We start from the raw sequence: 8,057 nt of genomic DNA, 5'->3' as shown, positions 1-8,057 counted from the left end.
TGCTCTTTTTTTGCCCACACTTTTTTTTTTTGTACTGGGAATCGAACTCAGGCCCTGTGCTTGCCATGCTGGTGCTGGGCTGCTGAGCTACATCCTTGGCCTGCCCACACTTTTTTTTTTTTTGTACTGGGAATCGAACTCAGGCCCTGTGCTTGCCATGCTGGTGCTGGGCTGCTGAGCTACATCCTTGGCCTACCCACACTTTTCTTTAACCATATGAAGAAAAGATGTTTATTTAGCTCACAGTTCTGTGGGTCCAAGAGCACGGTGTCAGTTTCTGGTAACAGCCTCATAGCAGAGGGAACACATTTGCTTGCTTTTTTTTTTTTTTTTTAAATAATTTCTTTTTTTTTTTTAATATCACTGATTTTTTTTTTGGTGCCAGGGATCGAACTGGGGACCTTGTGCTTGCAAGGCAGGCAGTGGAACCACTGAGCTAAATCCCTGGCTGCTTGCCTTTTTTGACTCAGCATCATTTTGAGATTCATCCTTGTTGCATGTATCAAAGAGTCATGTGGGTTTTTAAATCACTATTATTATTATTTTTTCCATTAAGTTTATTGGTACATTTTAGGTATACAATACAGTTGCATTCATCATTGGGATCTTGTACCTTTACATGATATATCTTGGTTCTTATTTTTTCCCCATTCTCCTGCCATCCCTTCACCCCCTCCACTCTTCCCTATTTACAAAGACTTCGTTTCCATTTTTTTCTTTTGTCATATTTTCCTTTTCCCTTCTTTCCTTTCCCTTACCCCTCCCACTTCCCCTACTCCTTTAGACCTTTTCTTCCTATTTCACAATATCAGTTATACATTTTGATCCCTATTTACACTTTTAGTTTTTCACACCAGAGAAACTATTCAGTATTTACACATGTAAGTATTTTACTTAAGAGTATGGCCTCAATGTGCATCCACTTAGCTATAAATGTCTCTAGTTTCTTGTTCTTTATGGCTGAGGAGAACTCCATTTTATTAAAAAACCCCCATCTTTAGCCAATCTCCAGATGATGGGCAATTGGGCTGTTTCCAAGCTTTAGCTATTACAAACTGTGCCGCTATAAACATGGGTGAGCATATATCACTGTGGTATGATTCTTTTAATTCTTTTGGGAAGATACCCAGCAGAGGAATAGTTGGGTCAAATGGGACTTCTAATCCTAGTTGTTTGAGGTATCTCCATATTGATTTTCACAGTGGTTGCACCAATCTGCTCTCCCACCAATAATGAAGAAGGGTTCCTTTCTCCCCACACCCCCGCCAGCATTTATTATTGGTTGATTTCTTGATAGCAGCCATTCTTTGGGGTGAGGTGGAATCTCAGTGTTGTTTTCATCTGCATCTCTCAAATGACCAGTGATGTTAAACATTTTTTCATATGTTTATTTGCTGCTTTTACTTCTTTGTCTGAGAAATGTCTGGTCATTTCAGATGCCCATTTTTTAATTGGGTCTTTATACTGGGGGGGTCTGATTTTTTCAGTTCTTTATATATTCTAGATAGTAGTCCTTTGTCTGAGGGACAGCTGGTAAAATTTTTTTCCCACATTGTAGGTTGTCTCTAAGCTGGGTGGTTTCTCTTGCAGTGCAGAAGCTTTTTAAAAAGATGAGATCCCAGTTGTTGATTCTTTGTGCTAGTTCTCATTAATCACTATTATTATTACCGAGTGGTATTGCATTGTAGATTTACATTATTAATCCTTGATGGGCATTTGAGTTGTTTCTAAGTTGGGGCTGTTATAAATAAAGCTACTATGAACATTCATGTACTAGGCTTTGTGTAGACATTTTGTTTCTCTTAAGTGTCTAGAAGTGGAGTGACTGGGTCATACAGTGGGTGTTTAACTTTTTATGAGGTAGTCACGCGTCCCCAAGGCTTGCTTCATATCCTCACCAACATTTTGGATGTTATCTTTTGGTTAAGTCACTCTAATGGGTGTGAGGTGGTATCTAATTTTGATTTGTTTTAGATAAGGGTTTAGATAGATTTATAGATAAAAAGGCTAAATCCTGTACATCTCAGAATTGATCTGCTCACGTAATCGCTGAAAGACAGCCTGAGATTTCCTGTGAACACAACCACCTCCTTACTGTGATTAAGCAAGCATAGAGACATAATCAAAGGTGGCCAACCAGATTCTCCTTCCTGAAAGGTGGAGCCTGGACACAAACAGAGCACATCTGTTGAGAGTGAGAGCCCTGCTGTTACATCCTTCAAGGTGAAGCGAACCATCTACCCAAGGTTCTGCCATACTATATTGGGAGAATAGGGTTGTGATGGCTAATTTTTTTTTCCAGTACTGGGAATTGAACCCAGGGAACACTAAACTATATCCCCATCCCTTTTCATACTTTACTTTGAGACAGAGTCTTGGCAAATTGCTGAGGCTGGCCTGGAATCTGCAATTCTCTTGCCTCATCCTCCTAAATAGCTGGAATTACAAGCATGTGCGACCATGCCTGGTTTGTGATGGTTAGTTTTATGTGTCAAATTGCCTGACCCAAGGTGCCCAGATATTTAGTCAAACATTATCCTAGTTGTTTCTGTAAAAGCTCTTTTTTTTGGGGGGGGGGTGAGATTAACACTTAAATCAGTAGACTTTGAGTAAAATAGATCACCTTCTATAATGTGGTTCAGTCTAATCTAATCAGTTGAAATCATTAATAGAATAAAGATTAGTCTCTCCCCAGGTCCAACCCTCTACCCACTCTTACCAATAAGGAATTCTTCAGCTGATTGACTTTGATTTTTTTTTTTGGTACCACGGATAGAACTCAGGACCTTGTGCTTACGAGGCCGGGAGCAGAACCACTGAGCTAAATCCCCAGCCCCCAGCTGATTGACTTTGGAGTTGAGCTTCAACTTATGTGTATCTATCCTGCAGGTTTTGGACTTGTACCTCCATAATTATACAAGCCAATTCCTTAAAATATGCCCCTCCCTTTCATATATAAACACACACACAGCTTACGGTGGACCCTTGACTTAAGAACTCGATTGGTTCCCCAGGGCTGGTTGTAACTAAGTCAATACAGCTGAGCTCTGGATGTTTACCTGGGCACGCAGTATAGATAACAAGAGGCAGATGAATCTTCATTAACCTAATTAATCCAAGTTGTTTGTATATCAGGCCAGTTGTAACTTGCTTCTCTGAAGAATACTAATAAAGACTGACCAGAGTTTAATTGTGCTATTGTGGATGCAGTTTTCCTCTAGAATCTGATCTTGGCAGTGCTGACCTAGAATTTGTGGAGCCTGAAGCTTATATAATGTGGTGGCTTTTTTTTTTAAGCAAATGCATAAACAAATTATGGATATAAAACTACAGCTTTTTGCATATCTGTGATGGTTAATCTTGATTGTCAGCTTGAGTGGCTTGAGAGATGCCTATCTGGCTCTTCCTTGTTCTACTTGGTGAGTTCTATTTGCTCCACCAGGCCCTTCCACCATGATTTTCTGCTGTGGAGCCAGCCCACCATGGATGGAAACCTCTGAAATCATGAGCCAAAATAAACCTTTTCTCCTCTAAGTTATATATATCAGATATTTTGTCACAGTACTGGAAAAGCTGACTGATATATCTAAAAACTGGAAGAATTTTTTCCAGACCCACTGAGAATTATATACTTTGAAATTCATTTCTTCTTCACTAACCAGATGCTCAGAGTTGGCTGGCCCATAAGACACATTCATATTCTGATACGATTTCTGTCCTACACCTTCTGGTCAGGATGCCAGGCAGTTAGTGGCCATTCTTAAACCAAGACAGCCACTAATAACTTCACTACTATTCTACAGAGCATCAGTTTGCCCTGGGTTACTATTCTTTGGGTAAAAATGATAAAATGACTCAACTTCTTATAAACAAGCAATATCTGGCCAGCCTAGCCGTAAGGCACAGACTAAGTGACTTATTCATGCTAATAAAAATTACCACCTGTGACCTTATCAGAAACACCAGACCAACAGATAATGCAGTCACCTCACCTAGATGCATTAAAAAAAAAAAAAACAGCTCAGGCTACAGCATGGTCCACTGGCCTGCCACTTCGCCACAGACCACTCCAGTGCACTTGTCAGGGGCTCTGCCAGGAGATTGCCAGGCAACAAACTCCCCACTTTTCCTGGACTCAGCACAGTGCAATTCTCCCTGCAGTCAATGCTGCCTGCTTTGAGGTTGCAGTTCTGGATCCCTCATTTTTACATCGCCATGACTGGTTTGCTAACCCAATACCTCACCACCTGTAGTAACTGCATTTCTGTTGGTGCTTTGCACTGCCTGTGTAAATGGCTCAGCCTCTTTGCTCCTTTCCAACTTCCTATAACCTAATATAATTGCTTGAAGTGTGATGTATGATTTGAGTGCCGTTATGGTTATGGTTTAGATCTAGAATGTCCTCCAAAAGCCCCAGGTGTTCAGAGGTGGGGCTTTGGGAAGGTGATTGATTGTGGGGGCGCTGTTCTCATGGGTGGATTAATCCATCAATGTGTTTGTAGCTGACTTCTTAGGAGGTGGGGCCTTGATGGAGGTAGGGCATAACATGAAAGGGGATCTCTCCCTCCATGGTTCCACCCCTCTCTCGTTTCCTGGCCATCATGATTTGAGCAGCTTTCCTCCACCAGACCCACCATGCACTTCCTGCATTGGAATCAGCTGACTATGGACTGAATGCTCTAAAAAACCATGAGCCAAAATAAACATTTCCTCTTTTAAATTGTGAGTGGCAGTCATTTTGTTCCAGCAATGAGAAAGTGACTAAGACAAGTGCTATAGTTATTAGTAATTAAGACTGGAATAATGAACTTGTGATTCCCCTAATTAGACTCCAAGTGAAATCCAAAATATTTGTGAAGTAAAGCCAAAGCAACTGATGTAGCTTCTGAATCTATTGTTACTCAGTAAACTCTGGCATTGTGGAAAGACACAAAAGTGAGTCTATGTTAACGGCATAGCTTACACATGACAACTCTGTAGAAAGAAAATACCCAACACTGGGAAATTGGTTATTTTGTGATACTTTAATATCACACCAGAGAATGAAGATCATCTCATGGATTTCTTTTTGGAGGATTATAACTTTCTCTGAATTACTACTTACCAGTGAGAGGGACCAAACAGTTTAAAACCCTCAAAAGTTAGAAGTTAAGTTGTAGAAAATTGATAAGGTATGATTATTTTTGTTGTTTCTTGCTTGATAGAAAAGATATTCTAAATATTGTCCTCTTATTGCTTGGTAGCATATCACCTGGTTTTATATTTAATTTAAAATATTAGTCTGTTTGAGCTGCCATAACAAAATACCACAGACTAGCTAACTTAACCAACACGAATTTATTTCCTTATAGTTCTAAAGGCTGGAAGTCTGAGACCAGGAAGCTGAAGTTTTATACAATATTTCCTTAACACTCATTGCCCAAGTGCTACCTAGGGCAGTGATGGTGACCCTTTTAGAAACCGAGTGCCCAAACTGCAACCCCAAACCCATTTATTTATTGCAAAGTGCCAACACAGCAATTAAACCTAAATACTGAGGTTTTCATTTAGAAAAAACAACTCATACTTAACATCTTTTGTCTTAAAAAAAAGCAAAACAAAACTCACTTGCTATAGGTTTGCCGCCACTGATCTATGGGAAATGTAAATTTCTAAAACTTTTATTAGCTCATGTTTATTGTACATAATGATTACATTCATCATGGGGAGTTGGTGGTACATAAGACATTTTAATTCTTTTTTTCTAGGGAAATAGAAATTATCAGGCACTTCAAGCTCCTTATGTATGTGGGCAAAGGTGCTCTAATAGACCTCAGGAAGTCAAAGTAGCTAAACTGAGTGTTGAGAATACATTTCCAAAATGGTTCACTCACACTGCCAGCAAGCAAGCTGGTTGTTTGAGAGGTGGTGGCCGTGGTGGTGGGCATGCAGAGCCCTCTCTGTCGGCACTCGAGCCAAGTATATGAGTTGTTTTTTTCTAAACTAAAACCTCAGTATGTATTAGGTTTAATTGCGGTGTTGGCACTTCGCGATAAATAAGTGGGTTTTGGCTTGCAGTTTGGGCACTTGGTCTCTAAAAGGTTCACATCACTGGCTGGAGGGTTGTGAGGGAGGAGAGGATTCTGTTTTCTAACCATGTGAGCCTCTCCATGGAGCTTCCCGTTCTTCACAGTATGTTTCTGGGTGCCATGAGTGACTGTTCCAAGAAATAGGAAGTAGAAACTGTCAGCGTCTTAAGACCTGGGCCCAGATTGTGGCACTGCAGTACTCTAGTCACTGGTGAAATCACAACACCCAGGTCTGGCACAGGAGCATGAGCCTGTAGTCCCAGCTACTCCAGGTTCTGAGGCAGAAGGACTGGCAGTTTGAGGACAGCCTGAGCACATAGGCAACACAGAGATCCTGTGTCAAAGAAAACAAAACACAGATTCAAATGGAAAAGAAATAGATTACATTTCTCTATAGTAGAGTCAAAGAATTTTGAATCTTAATCTGTCAGTCTTCCTTCTGGTGACAAACTATTTATGTTCCTATTACATGCAAAAGTACAATCACTCTCTCACAAGTCCCCAATGACTCTTCCTATTAAAAACGCAGCTGGCATCCAGGACAACTGTTTGTAGCTATTTTGTTTTTTAAATTGAGACAGGGTGGCCCAGACTGGCCTTGAACTCTTGGGCTCAAGTGATTCTCCTGTCTCAGCCTCCCAAGTAGCTGCAACTACGGGTGTGCACAACTATGTCTGGCTCAGGGTAACTTCTGTTTCCCTACTGCACGCCAGACTCCTGTACTTGCTGGACTGTAGAAGCTGTGAGAAGACTGTTTTCACTCAAACCAGTACGTGATAGGTACCAGTACATAGTAGCTGCTCTATACACCAATTTACCAAATAATCTCATTTAATACATTTTTCAACTGAAAATCTTGAGAACTCACTCGGAGATGATATATTAACTTCCAAATGTTAAGGAGTAATAGTAAAATCAGTAGTTAAAATCTGGGGGCAGTGGCATATGCCTGTAATCCCAGGTATTTGGGAGGCTGAGGCAGGAAGATCTTGAGTTCAAGGCCAGCCTAGGCAACATAGTCAGATCCTGTTTCAAAAAAAATCAGTAGTTATGCTAAGTTTGACCTCAAATTTGTGAAAAGATAATAAATCTGTTTCTCAGTGGGACTTAGAATCTGGTGGAGGAAGGTGGGTTATGATGACACAAATGAGATGACAAAGGCTTACCTAAGGTGTGGGATAGAGCAGATACAGGTGACAGCTTGAAAAAGTGAAAATTTGGTGATTGTCCAAATGCAGGCTGATCTCCACGCTCTGGGAACCGGCTCAGAGCCTCGTAGACCAGGAGAATGAGGAAACAGGCACATTTGGTGGCTCTGGTCAGGAAGAATTCAAGTTCATAAATAGGTCAACTAGCTCTCGAGGCAAAAACTCTAGACCCAGGGATCCTGTGTAGATAATTTATTAACTTTGTTTTTTTGATTTTTTTGAGACAGAGTCTCACTATGTAGTTCATGCTGGCCTTGAAATCATGGCAGTCCTCCTGCCTCAGTGCCTGAGTGCCAGGATTAATTATAGGTGTGGGCCCCCACACCACGATTATTTATTAACTTTCAAACTCCTTTTCCAATTTTAATTTGTGGCAAATCTACATAAAACTTAGCATTTTAGCAATTTGTGTGTGTGGTGCTGGGCACTGAATCCAAGGCCTTGCACGTGCTGGTCAAGTGTTCTACCACTGAATGATACCAGAGCCCTTCATGATTTTTCAGGGTACAGCTTAGTGGTATTCAAACATTCACAACTGTGCTTGCGTTGGCAGCACATGTACTAAAACTGGAATGATATTAACAGTCTGTTTAAAGTACAGCTTTCCTGGGCCAACAGGAACTTCTCCAACAGTGATGTGATACTATCATTGCATGTATGAAACTTGAGTTACCCTCCCTCAAGATTAAATTCCAAAATACCAAAATGAGGGCTGGGGATTTAGCTCAGTGGCACGGCACAAGGTCCTAAGTTTGATCCCCAGTACCAGAAAAAAACAAAA

At 40.7% G+C, this 8,057-nt stretch overlaps 1 protein-coding gene across 1 annotated transcript in view; it reads right to left on the bottom strand.

The window, feature by feature from the left end:
• Window positions 1–5,318: 5,318 nt before the first annotated feature.
• The window catches only part of Eeig2 (EEIG family member 2), a 99,184-nt gene continuing 96,445 nt past the window's right edge, over window positions 5,319–8,057 (bottom strand). The window contains exons 14-15 of the transcript XR_015452022.1: window positions 7,235–7,383; window positions 5,319–6,402 (exon numbers count right to left, since the gene is read on the bottom strand). The gene's annotated coding sequence lies outside the window, so the exon portion shown is untranslated. The remainder of the gene's footprint in view (window positions 6,403–7,234; window positions 7,384–8,057) is intronic.

The sequence above is a fragment of the Heterocephalus glaber genome, unplaced genomic scaffold (assembly GCF_053883595.1).
Source record: "Heterocephalus glaber isolate CG9 unplaced genomic scaffold, H.glaber_assembly_v1.0 deba00001442, whole genome shotgun sequence".
Taxonomy (NCBI): domain Eukaryota; kingdom Metazoa; phylum Chordata; class Mammalia; order Rodentia; family Bathyergidae; genus Heterocephalus; species Heterocephalus glaber.
Note: the sequence above shows the minus strand (reverse complement) of the source record. Positions and strands in the feature narration are given on the sequence as shown.